Here is a 14,418-nt window from a genome sequence, read left to right on the forward strand (position 1 = left end):
CACTTAGTTATCAGACCGACTGTCACAGTATGGTGGTGTTTGTGTTCATTATGTTGTTTAATAACGGTCCCAGAGCACAAGAGTAGTGACGCTGGCAATTCAGATATGCCAAAGAGAAGCCGTAAAGTGCTTCCTTTAAGTGAAAAGGTGAAAGTTCTCGACTTAATACGGAAAGAAAAGTCATATGCTGACGTTGCTAAGATCTTGGGTAACTTTTAGTACAGTATATGACTATAATTGTTTTATTTTATTATGATTGTTGTAAATCTCTTACTGTGCCTGATTTAAAAATTAAACTTTATCGTAGGTATGTAGGTATAGAAAAAAACAGTATATAGTGGGTTCAGCACTATCTGTGGTTTCAGGTATCCACCTGGGGTCTTAGAACGCATCTTCTGTGGACAATGAGGGACTACTGTATATCTTAATGACACTATTTTTTTAAATGTTCATCTCATTATCTTCTGACAAAAAAATAATACACCTTCATTGTCACAAACACCAAAAATATAAACCTTAGGGCTTTCCCTCAACTATACCAGCTTCTTTACCCAACAGTGTCAAATCCTGTGGAATCTATCTCAGCAACCTTCTATGAATCAGCCCTACTCTTCTCTGTGCTCACTGCCCCTGCCTCCATTGAGTAGGTCACAGTTTATTGTCTAAATAATCACAACAGCTTCCCAGAAGTTCCTGCTACAAGCCACCAGTCTCTACTCTTTCCAGACCAATTACTCACTGCCTACACACTTGTCTTGCTAAAGCACACGTTCTTATATATATTCCAAGTTCCCCCATAGCTCCCAAAATGAAGTCCTAAATCTTTAGCACAGATACAAGACAATTGTCAGCCTGACCCCACACAATAAATTAGCCTAATATCCCTGCAATTTTAAGCAATTTGACTTGCTGCTTTTTGAATATTGTATGCTCTTTGTGCCTCAGTAACTTCGTATACCAATCACCTCCATCTCCCACCTTTCCTGCCTGATCAATGGTTATTTATCAGTCAAGACCCAAGTTTAAATGCCAACTTTTCTATGAAGTCTTCCAGGAGATCCCTCAGGGGTGTTTAGCGGCTCCTTTCTTCTGCTTGGGAAGAATTTTATTCATATCTTCATTCTAGTATTAAACACTATCACATTGTCATTATTTGTTTACACATCTGTCTTTCCCAAGAGACTGTGAGCTTAATGGTGATGCTTTTATCCACCTTTGATATTCTAATCCATTTTTATCATGGCTCTTATATTGGGAAATGCTTAGTTATTATTTATTAAAGCCTGGAATGCATACAGAAGTAGCAAATGTGTGTACGTGCACATTTGCTTCAGGCTGAGTGGAAACTTGAACGCTGAGAGAGAAATTCTCCAAAAGCCTCACTCCCAAATTCCCTACTTCACCCAGATTTGCTAGATTAACCTTCTGCTAGATCACCTTGATAAACTGGAGTCAAAAGATGGTTTCTAAGGACTCTTAATACTCCTAAACTACAAGTCCAAAAAAAATTTTAACTCACCACAGGAAATATTTGGCCAATATTATATATTAACAAATCATTTATTAGCCAAAGTGAAAAGGTGCTTTCTGTTACTGAGGAAGAAAAAAATGAGTATCTTCTTCATTTAAAATCTAAGGTACCATCATGATCTAAAATAAAAGAAAATATACTAAGTTAAAAGCTGTCCACCAGGAAATGTAAAAGCTAAGTTTGTAGATTCATGAATTTATTATAGTGAGTCATAATGATTTTCCAACAATATGCTCATAGGAATTCGTGATGATGTTATAAAATTTTTGTTGGAAAATTATATTCTCAGCAGATATATCCTAAGTAATTAGTATAGATTTTATTATTATGAGATAATGAACATATATATATATATATATATATATGTTTATAGTCAGTCTCATCTCCATCAATCATTTTCAGTGCACTTTAATAGATGTTTAACTAACGGGAATCACAAATCTAAATTTCTAACTCAATCAGTCTCATATTTTGTATCTGACTCCAATTTGTCTCTAAAGTTTGAAAGAAGTTTGATCAAAACATTAATAACAAATATATGGCTTATTTACCAATATGCTCTATGTTTTTGAGAAAGAAAATATAATAAATAGCTACAAATAAAGCAGCTTTTAATAAAATCCTAGTTTAAAATACATAGCTAAGTTTAGTTAGATAAAATGGTAGTCTATAACTACTACGAAAATATTTGAAATTTTAAATGGTAATATATGCATTAATTATTTTTAAACTCTGATATTTGCAATTGTATAATGATATCTAATTTCTAAAATTGAAATTTGCTGTACTAATAATGGATATTGTAAATTAATAACCGTGATGCTAACTTTTTCTAAGGACTTTGGAATGATTAGTAAAGAAATAATTTTCAGGTGTCCAAGTGCAAAAATAAAATTTATCTTTCCTTACACCATGACCAAACAAAATTAAATTAAGTAGTAAATCATAAATCTTGAAACTATTTGTATATCTTGTGTACAATGTAAGTTTATTATTAAAACATATCCATATATAAAACAAATTTAGCTTACTATCAGAATAATTCAGAGCACTTGTCTTAGAAATTTGTCAGAAAACTTTTTACTTTTTCTGCCATTACGATCTAAAGTAAATAACCAAAACTTCTGCAAACTATATAATTCCAAAATATAAGAAGCATATGAATGCTTGGAGTGACAAAACCCTTGGTGTCTTTATGTATCATATGCCAATAATTGAGTTTCGTTTAAAATAATCCAGGAAGTATAAATCTTTCACCACAGCTTCGTATATCATTCAAATGGAAATATACATACCTGCCCGCACCAACCACATTCCAGCATTGTAAAGTTGGAGAATATAAGGCTTTCAGGATTCTGAATATGTGTGTAAATGCTGTTGATTCATTCAGAAGGAATCTGCTATTTTCCCTTCCTCAGAGAGTGGTTACCTACTACAACTTCTTACTTAGCCATCAACACTGCCACAATCCAAGCTTTGTTGTAACGTTGTACTCTTACAGCTAAAAACCTGTTGATAATGAACCTGAACCCATTATTTTGAGTCAATGAATTGAAAGAAATAGGGCAAAGAATGAAAGCCACAGGGCCAATTACGAGCATTCTTTGATGTATTACTTGCTAGCACCCACCATATCACTTTGTGTCTTTGTCTTGATCCCCTCTGTTACTCCTTAATTATTCTGGAAGGGTTAAAGTTCAGAGAGCTAATTGCACAAACCGTCTTTCTTGGTAGGGATTCTCCCTGCTCTGACACTTTTCCCCAACTGTGCCCAGCCACCTTGTATTATGCCAATTAACCCAATTCTTGGCATTTTTGCTTGGCCTTCAAGCATCTTTTCAAGCTTTGCCTAAAATATTTTCACTGGCTGGCCTGCAGAATAAACCAAGGCAACATTAAGATTTGATTAAAACCTATTTCATGATATAATCTTTCCTAAACTGCTAATGATACAATTGAATTTTCTTCTGTACTAATTAAGTCATAAACACATTATTTATAAAAAATAAAAATATTTTAACTAACTGCTGAACATTTAGCAATATTAAATTATTCATTCTACCCTCCTACACTGAGTCACAGCCCATTCTAATAAAAATGACTTTTTTGCAATTTGCCAGCCAAGATCTGAACTGAGAAGATTCCATTTTTGTATGGCATGTTGATGAGGTTTCCATAATATATGAACTAACTCCAATAGTATTATGATATTTAAAGGAATTGACTTATGAGTCTGCACAGTTTTGGAAATTTTCAATATTTGACTATTATTACAATTCTGAAATACAGTTCCAAAAATAAATAATCATGCCTTGCAGTGCTTCCTGGGATGTATAAGATATACCATGCCTTATACTTCTATATATTTTTCAAAATTTTTAAGAATCCATTGCTTCCATATATTTCACTTTCAATAAGTATCTGACAATTGTTTGAAGGTATCTACTTCAGGGATATGCACTAATTAAGTACTTGACTTCAGTTGTTGCAGGTGTGTTTTCATTGACTAGTAATTATCGAGCAGCTACTGCATATCAAGCATTTGCTGGCTGCTGTGGATAAAGGTGAATTAGTCAAACAGGGTCTCTACCATTGCAGAACTTTAGGTTAATGGCATTGTCAGAAGATCAACAGATAAACAAATATTAATATAAATACTAATAAACAGAGGCTAACAAAGAATGAGGAGGCCCATTAACAAACAGGACCATTAACCTGAAGAATGAAAAGGAGCCAGGCATGCAAAGAGTAAGGGAGAGGGAACAGCATATGCAAAAGCTCTTCATTAGAAGTAGGCATGCCAGGGGCTGGCCCCGTGGCCGAGTGGTTACGTTCGCGCGCTCTGCTGCAGGCGGCCCAGTGTTTCGTTGGTTCGAATCCTGGGCGCGGACATGGCATTGCTCGTCAGACCACGCTGAGGCAGCGTCCCACATACCACAACTAGAAGAACCCACAACGAGAAATATACAACTATGTACTGGGGGGCTTTGGGGAGAAAAAGGAAAAAATAAAATCTTTAAAAAAAAAAAAAAAGAAGTAGGCATGCTGAGTTTGAGAAACTGAATTACTGTCAGTTTGCAGTACGGTGGGAGGGAGAAGAATGACTTGGGACTAGATTAGGAAGATAGATCGGAACCAGACCACGCAGGGTGTTTTAGATTCTGACAAGAAGTTATATTTTATTTAAGGAACAATACATATGATGTGATTGATTTTTGTGCTGTTGAGAAGAATACATCAAAGAGTTTTTAAGCCAAGAGAGAAGTCAAGCCAGGGATCAGTTTTTAAGTAGAAATGTCATGTCTTCTAATTACTTCTGTGGTAGAGTTCTTTGCCCATACTCATAAAATTTTACTTAAAATTCTAATTTACGGAATTAGTTTGATATGGATTGCATATTGCAAAAAATTGATATGGATTGCAAATATGGATTGCATTTGTTAATCTGCACTAAGCAGATGATAGAATCTCATACTCCACAAAGCAACTATGTCAAAAGAACAGGCCTATAACTTCCGGGCTTACATAAAAATATATTTAAAAGCCCAAAGTGTATAATTGTTGAATAAGATTTTTTTAAAGTTTGTTTATAGATCTCATTAAATGCCACAAGAATAAAATAGGCCTAGAATGAAGCTAAAATGAAATTATTAGCTCCAGTGAAGTTAGACCAAGCATTCTTTCAAAGTTACATAGATGTCACCTTTAGCTAGAACCATGTATTAAATGTATTTAGTTAGTGTATTCACAGTGTTATCACTGACAGAACTTTTAAGATTGACCTTTTGATAAAGCTAACACAGAAATAACCAACCATGATTCCAAAGTTATTAAATGTATCCTTTTAACCTCTCTTTCATAAGATGCTCTAACATTAACATTAGGACAGCAAAAATAGTTCCATGAATTAATTGACTCTTACATAACATCTGCAAAAATACATCCTTCAGAACCTGTTGCTTGTCTATTCCTCATTTTTAGATTGCCAATTATCTTTTAAATTTAACTTCTTTCACACATGATTTATTAAGATAAGCTATTTTTCTTAATAAAAATTAAAGGTAAACGGCAGTTTTAAAAAGTAGTTTCATTCTGATGATTTTCCTGTCTTAACTCAAAGTTCCAGACTTGAAGTAAAGAAGAGAGCTCTAGACTGAGGTTGGCGCCCCCCACCCCCACTCTAGAATTCAAAGGACTTACTTGCTTCGTTCCAATCCCCTTCATCTCCCTTGACCCAGTTTGTCAAACTAAATATTTCTCTCTCTATATTTCTGGCTAGTCACGGTAATGGGCACTTTCCTAAAATAATGATACTGTATTTAGGACCAGGGAATTTGAGAAAGGCCAACTCCAAATGACCATTCGAATGTTCTTGTTCTCATTTTTGATGTTTCTTTACCATTACCCTCCCCACTGTTTCCCAAGTTGTAACGCTATAAGATGCTGCATTGCCCCCAACGAATTGTTAGCAAACGCAAAGCAATAATGTCAAAACTTTGAGAAAGTTGATTCTTACCTTTAGGGACCAGATTCTGAAAGAATGTTAACTCAACGTTCAACAGGAAAGAGAGAAAGTGGAAAGTTCTACCAAGTCATGATTTTAAACTCCCCCTCCCCCCATTTGTAAGCTACTAGTAAACTGCTTGCACTGAAATAGACTGGAAATTATATAATTATGTAATTTCTGCCCCCATATTTGCTTCCTCATGTCTCACATGATTATTCTTCCAATACATTCCGTTTTTGGATCTATAGATGAGATAGTTCTGAATCTACCAAACGTTGTAAAAGAAGTGAAGTGACATCCTTAGAGCAGCAACATTAATAGCGGCGCTATTTTCTATTGGTAAATTCATTAACTCTGGCTTAATCTGCCGCTATCTGGACCATTGCCGGGAATTTTATGGCAAAACTGGTATATGATCCACAAACAGTTAGAGATCAGGGAAGAGAAGACATCTCAACTAATGTTAAAAACTTCCAACTAAACCTAGATGCCACTAACTCACATTCTTGCATCCAGAATTTTATCCTAATGAAACTGTGCTTAAAATACATTTATTCAGGATTAACTATATTTAAAATGGTGTTAAATATTTTACTAAGCCATTTCATATAGTCAATGAAATTACTTCTCTTTTAAGGGACTGTTTCAGGTGAAAATTAAAAAATATAAATTGCTGCAGTAATGTTCGAGCTGTCTAAAACAAGTATCCTATCAAAATAGACTGTCTAGGCTACTAAGAAACATTGAATAGTATTGCCTATGATATGTATATCCTGCTCTCCACATCTAAACTGAAAGCATATATAATAAAAGACCATCACTTTGTATTTCTTCACTACTTCTCCAAAGTACATAGTGTTTTGACCCACGAGCTATAGGATTGCTCACAAATTGAACTTCAAACATTATCAGATACATCTCCTTTTCTACAAATTATGTACTCGGCAAATTAGAGTGCTACTTCCATTGTTCATCTCTTCTTAACATCACTTTTTCCAATCTAGTAATGGTTTCAGGGATAGGTGAGGTGGAAAGTATCTTTGAGAACAAAAGTTCCTTTCCAATGGGAGAAAGAAAAAAATAACCTATCGGTATTCATGAAAGGCTTCCCAAAGAAAGTTATCCCAAAGAAAGTTATCCAGTGAATGAGAACCAGTTAGCTTGGAGCAGTAAGGGGCCAGGAAATAATGCTCCAAACAGAGGGAACAGCAGGTGCAAAAACTGAGGCGAAAGAGATTATGGAGAACTTGACAACAAAGTCATACAAAGAGTAATGAAGGAAGAAGTACATACTTATCGCAGAGATTGGATTTAAGGGAAATGTGATAACTTTCTTTGGGGGATAATTTTTGGGGGGAAGCTTTGTCTAATGCTCTCAAAGAATGGGTTGGATAACCATCCCCATCTCTACCCTCAGTGTTGTGTTGCTGTAAAACGGTGTGCTGACCCATTATGAAACTTTTCATATTGTATTGTAATTCTCTCTTTTTATCTCTGTCCTTCCAATTAGACTGCCAGTTCTCTGATGACAGGAACTGCCTTAATCTCTGATACATCTCCAAAACTGAGAATGTGGTAGAAGTCAGCTAAATATTTGTGAAATAATTGGAAAACCAAAGAATGAGCCAGGATGGTGAACATCCGTGTTCCTCAGTTTCTTTATACATAAAATGGAAATGAAAACAGTATTCACTTCTTGAGGTTATTGTAAAGATCAACTGAGTAAATATACATATATACATATAAATCTAAGAAAAGTCCCTACTACATAGGAAAGTTTCAATAAATCGTGGTTATTATTTTTTGTGGTCAACTAAAACCCCTTTCTTTGTCATATAAGCTAATGTTAAACTATGTCTACACAAGGATGCACACAAACAGGAATGTCTGGAGAAGCTGATTTTAAAATAAAGAAGGTGAATTCTTTCCTCTGTCTTCCTATCCACTAGCCACTGTCCAAAGGCCCAAGGTGTCAAAGTTTGGATCACACGCTTCCAGCCCCAACCCCAGAGGCCCAGTGTGGCTTCTCCTAGATGTGTCAACCATCACACAGACTGGCAGCTGATATCTAGGATGCTGGTCTCCAAAAGGAAGTCTCACCACTAGGGTGAAAGTAAAAAATGCTAAAAATTTTTACTACTGTTTATTTTTTTCTCAAAGATAAAAGATAAAACTATTTTTATCTGAAAAATGTATTAGTACAATATTATGAGTATAAATTTTAAAACGTAGAAAAAGTACATAATTTGTAGGTGCTCAAAAATGTTTTACTAATAGAGTCACGCAATATGAAAAGATTGGAGAGGTTATTCTAGAGATCCAAACTGTGGGCTTAAAAGAGAATACACAGAAAATACTCTTTCTTCCAATTCCTTATGCATAAAAAAAAAAAAGTCCTCTGGGGAAATTCATTAGATAGATCAGAATTGTGTGAAGAACATTGAATAATATTGAGAGAGAACATTAGCATCAAGAGTGGTCTCCTTTTTAAAATCTCACGGGTTAGATTATACAGAGTTTTCAATTTTTCCACAACCTATTAGATGATGTAAGATCCTAATTAAAAGCAAATACTGTGTAAATGGTGAAATAACTTATTTGTCCTGCCATTCACATATTTAGAGTTGTATTATCCTCCACTGGCTTTTCCCCCAGTTAGGTCATCACTAACAAAAGATTCTTAATATAGGCAATTTGTAAACATTTGTAATGTCCTCGCCACTAGAAAATCAGCATTCTCTATTTACAAAATCTTTCCATGGGAGAATAAGAACAGAGACTCAAGATTCTACATAAACAAAGATAATTGGCTTCCAAATAGAAGTCAAAATTGACTGAGTTGCATTCTAAACAGAGAAACATCTCCAACAGGAAGTTTTAAAATAAAAGTAAACAAGAACTCTAATTGCTTCATTAAATTTACAAAATCATTCAAGACTGAAAATTTGCCTCGTTCCAACTGCTCTTTTTATAAGCGTGGCTTAGTTGTGCAGAAAAAAATTGTCCATTTGCAAATGCCATTTGAAAAACAATTTCATAAATACGCTTTAAAAAAGGCAATTGGACACATATGTTCAGCCCTTTTAACCACTGAGTTAAACTGGCCCACTGAATTTCTAAAACAAAATATCTTCTAGGCTAGAACCTTGATGCAAACTTCAGTCCACGGCAAATTTTCACACTGACAATGTTTGCTGTGGAAAGTGCTGTTTTAATGGAAACACTGTCAGACCTTTGTCTTCAGTAAAGCTACTGGATCTCCCATTAAGATGTAATATAAACTTCCAAACACAGGGGCCTTTTTCACCCACTAATTGTCCTTTCAGAGATCAGATCTCATCCCATTGTCGCCAATGAATTGCCCTGTGAACTCAGAAAGCACTGTTTCACATTGCCCTAAGGTTCAAGTAGAAAGAATAAATGGCAGAAGAGGGTAAGTTCTGTTACTGTTTGGTTCTTATATTTTTCTTCTTTTAATACTAGTTACAACTTGAACTTCACCTAACTGCCAAAGCCTGCAGACTCCATTCAATTAGCTTTAATAGGATTAAAACACTGCCTTGGAACTGCAGATTTAAATAGACAAAAATCTTGGCAAATACATCTTTCACGTATTCCCATTCATTCTACAATAAATAGATTACCTGAGGAAAAATAAGCATAATCAGATATTTTAGCATTTTACTTTTCAACTAAAATATGTTTTCCCATTATAGTGAAGTTTTAAAACCCAAAGTTTAAAAAGAAAGACTCATATGTGTGTATGAATTAAAGTTTTAGTCAGTATACACTCTTTCTTGATACTCTTCTTCTAATTTAAAATCGGGGCCTTGGCTAAAGAAGATACCACGGTAATAAATTTAATTAATTTGTTTGAGTTGGGCAATCTCCACCAAGCAAACAAGGCAAACTTTCATGACGGTCGCTAATGCTCCCTTTACCTATATGTTTTTTTTAAATGTAGGTCACCTCAAGAGTCACTGAGTAATTGCCGGATTGGATCTTTAATCCTGTGTCCAAAAAGTATACTACAGAACTGAGCATGACCACTACTAGAAAACCAGCATTGGTCCATAGGCTCTGCAACAAAAGCACAGTTAAATTAACAAACAGCCCCAACAAATGCCCTTACAGCAATTTAAACCAGTCCTAAGGAAAAATAGATAAACCATTCTTAACAAAGGTAGAAAGAATTTGCATTCCTTTCATTGGCTCATTTATTCAACCAATTAACATTTACTGAGTACTTATTGAGTTAACACATCAGCAGACTGAATACTTTGAAGTTTCAAAGAAAGCAGTAGACTTGGGCCTTGTCCTCAAGGGAAAATTTCCTAATAAGAGGTAAGACGTGACATCCATGAAACCGTGGTAAGATGATACATGAACACTGCAGTGTGGTCTATAGAATATATATGCTTGAAAAAGGGAAAGAAAAAGAAAAATCTACACACACAGTTCATAGAAGAGTGCTTCGTTTTTATTTTTAAAAGCAAAAGAAAATTTCTCAAGGACATACATGTGAGGAAGAGAGATCATAAAGGCACAAGGCAACAAAATGGCCAAGAAAGGGCTCTAGGAAGAAAAATAACGAATGAAGAATTTGTAGCTTTGAATTCTGAAGATTAAATTTATCTAATCTAAATTTTAATATATGACTTACCCTACTAGGTGGTTTTACAGTGGATTTGCTTTTGTTTTTTGTTTCTTTTTTTGTTTAATTTTATTGCTTTGTCATCATGCTTTTACCAAATGCATAATCTCTTTGCAATTTCACGTTCCATACTTTTTTCCTCATATCTGTTTATGCTTAAAATAATCTCTCACTTTTTATAGAACCCCCCCCCGGCCTTTTTCCCAACTATTATAACTTCATTGATTTCTGAAAGTTTGTATAGGCAAAACCCCACCCAGAAAAAATCAATATCAGAAATTCAGTTGAGTTCACTTGTCTCATCTTCCTGTGATACCAACTTTTAAAGGTGGCTGTGAAACTATTGAACGTAGGGTTTTGTTGTCGTTTTGTTTCATTTTTCATTTTCCCCAGGCTGTACAAATTGATAGAATTTATTCTCTATTATAAAAGTAAGATGAGGTATTATAAAATAAACACCACAAGAAAAATTTAAAAGCATAAAGAATAGATATAGAAACCACTGAAACAATTTGGAGATCAACAAAATAATATATGAGGTAGTTTTAAATACATTAAGGAGGTAGAAAAGGACATAAATAATCTTAATTCCTAAGTGTGGGATCACAAACACTACGGAGAATTTGCCCCCAGCATCTGGTAATCTGAACAATTTTATAAAAATCAGAATTGGTTTGAAGTCAGATGGGTAAGACCAACTGCTGTTAATGTGATTACTTTTTTCTCATTATGCCTAGATCTAGACTTGACTTCAGGTTTTAGGTTCCCGTAAGCGCTACCATGTAATGACAAGTGTATTTAAAAATTAAAAATCAGAGTACATTTTTTATTGGGATATAGTAGCTTTACAGATTACCAAATTTGTAGAGGGTTTTCATCTGCTCTTATTTTTTATTCAGTGGTCAATTTACTGTTCATTATTATAATAGCACCAGTATTATAGAATGAACTCACCACACCTAACCTTTATGCTGTAAATTGAAGTTAAATTGCTAACTCCCATCAGATGCTAATTAAACTGACTATCACTGATTTTATGTAGCACATTGTGCTTTAAATATATATGCCTGGTATACCCAGCAGATGAATTGCTACTTATGGATACTAATAATGAGGATGTTGGTTATTTTTTCAACTGTAATTAATAGGTGTAATACCCATTTGCAAGGATATCATTAAAATGGTATCCAAGATTCACAGAATTTATAATACAGAGTTGGTTACTTAATATTCCTTTTAGACTTTGACCTTTTCAAAATGCAGTCTAATATTTGGCCATAAAACTACTGAATTTTCAAAACTTAGTTGCCTTAGCTCACCTTAAAACCTATTTTCTCTGTGAAGTGTTTCTGTTTTATTGAAAGTGAACAACATTTCACTAAAGCCACTATACCTACTGCAAAAACAAAAGGAAGTGTATGACTTCTGGTTTCTGGTCCAGAATTTAAGGAGCTTAGAAGTAGCCACTCCATTCTAAAAACAAGTGAAAAGCTGAACAAACTGAAAAATCAAAACCTCTTAGATCCATCAGAAAAGTGAGATCACAGGGCAAACTGTTGTCCCCCAAATTGGAGAGACAGACTGGCAAATACAGAGAATCACAACTTATCCAATCAGAAATCCATAAGCAGAAACCTCCTTGGGAACCAGCAGCATGTTAGGAAAATCTAAACAGTAAAAGACAAATTGCTGGAGGCCCAGTGAGGACGAGAATGAATGTTAAAAGCTCTAGGGGTACCCAGACATATGAGGCCTTCCCACTTGTATGATTTTTACCTGAAGAAGCTCTAGGAGGGTCTCACAATGACTAACCAGAGAAAAATTCCCTCCTGCTTCTGGCAGAGGGAGGGGAAAAGTAACTGTTTTGAAATACGGCAGAACATTATGGTATTATTAACAAGACTTCCCTCAGGAGAAACTATTTTACCAGATCTTAACCTACCTGGGAGAAGGAAATACCCAACTTCAGCCCCATCTACCCATCTAGCCATCTTGTCCCACCTAAGAAATGTGGAAGCGAAGACTAAAAAGGCATGAAGTTCACAGTCCAGAGGCATGGGCTTATCCAAAATCAGGGACCTAATCACAGGACTATAGAATATTCCCTTTCCCCCACAACTTAGCTCTGTATTACTAAAGACCTATTTACAGCAGATTCTTTCACCCAATATGTCATGTCCAATATGCAACAAAAACATTACAAGGCATACTAAAAGGCAAAAAACAGTTTGAGGAGATTGAACAAGCATCAGAGCCAGAGTCAGATATGAAAGAGATGTTGAAATTATAAGACCATGAATTTAAAACAAAAAAACAAAACTATGATTAACATGCTAAGGGCTTTAGTGGAAAAGTTAACAAACATGCAAGAACAGATAGATAATATAAGCAGAGAAATGGAAATCCTAAAAAAAAAATCAAAAGGAAGTGTTCAAGATCAAAAACACTGAAACAGAAATGAAGAATGCCTTTGGGTAGGCTCATTAGTAGACTGGACATAACTGAGGAAAGAATCTCTGAGTTAAGGATGTGACAATACAAACATCCAAAGATAAAAGGAAAGAGAACAAAGACTGAAAAAAGCAGAATAGAATATTTAAGAACTGTGAAACAACTACAAGAGATGTAATACACGTGTAATAAAAATACTAAAAGGATGAGGAAGAGAAAGAGGAATAGAAGAAATATTTGAATCAATAATGACTGATAATTTCCCCAAATTTATGTCAGACACAAAACTACAGATCCAGGGAGCTTAAAAAACACTAAGCAGGATAAATCCTTAAAAGATTACACTTAGGTATATCATATCCAAACTTTAGAGAGTCAAAGATAAAGAAAAAAATCTTGGGGGCTGGCCCCATGGCCAAGTGGTTAAGTTCACGTGCTCTGCTGCGGCGGCCCAGGGTTTCACCGGTTCGGATCCTGGGCATGGACATGGCACCGCTCATCAGGCCACGTTGAGGTGCCATCCCATATGCCACAACTAGAAGGACCTGCAACTAAGATATACAACTATGTACCGGGGGGGGGGGGGTTGGGGAGATAAAGCAGGAAAAAAAAAAAAAAAGATTGGCCACAGTTGTTAGCTCAGGTGCCAATCTTTAAGAAAAAAAAAGAAAAAATCTGGAAAGAAACCAGAGGGAAAACACACTTTACCTATAAAGGAGCAAAAATAAGATTTACATTGACTTCTCCTCAGAAAACTTGCAAGCTAAAAGAGTGGAGTGAAATATTTTTAAAATTGAGAGAAAAAAACACACACCAACCTAGAATTCTGTATCCTGCAAAATCATTCTTCAAAAGTGAAGGAGAGGAGACTGACATCAGCCTCATGATGGAGTCAGCTCTCCCAGTGAGCTCTCCCCTCCACGATACATCAAAAAGGACTTTCATATTCCAACAGAGGACAACCACACAACACAAAAGATGTCTGAGAGACCCATGCAGCCATACTCAGACACTGGAGGTGCTGGAGCTATCCATAGGAGGTGGAACAGGGTAAGAGAAAGCTTCGCTCCCTCCCCAAAAGACTGCTATCCAGGGATTGCACATGGCCTCCAAGAGGGAAGGAAGAAGGGAGAGGGTGCCCCTTCGAAGAAACATCATAGATCCCTGAGGTCCCTTGCAGCTTAGGGGAAAGTGCCCTACCAAGGTGACTGCCTATCGTGGGAGTGACTTCATCAAGCCAATACCCGAGGAAAGCAGATAGGTAGGGCAGAGCAA

At 35.4% G+C, this 14,418-nt stretch overlaps 1 protein-coding gene across 3 annotated transcripts in view; it reads right to left on the reverse strand.

The window, feature by feature from the left end:
• Positions 1-14,418, reverse strand: part of TFEC (transcription factor EC) — a 178,908-nt gene that overhangs the window by 102,198 nt on the left and 62,292 nt on the right. The window lies entirely within an intron of this gene.

This window comes from Equus caballus, chromosome 4, assembly GCF_041296265.1.
Source record: "Equus caballus isolate H_3958 breed thoroughbred chromosome 4, TB-T2T, whole genome shotgun sequence".
NCBI lineage: Eukaryota > Metazoa > Chordata > Mammalia > Perissodactyla > Equidae > Equus > Equus caballus.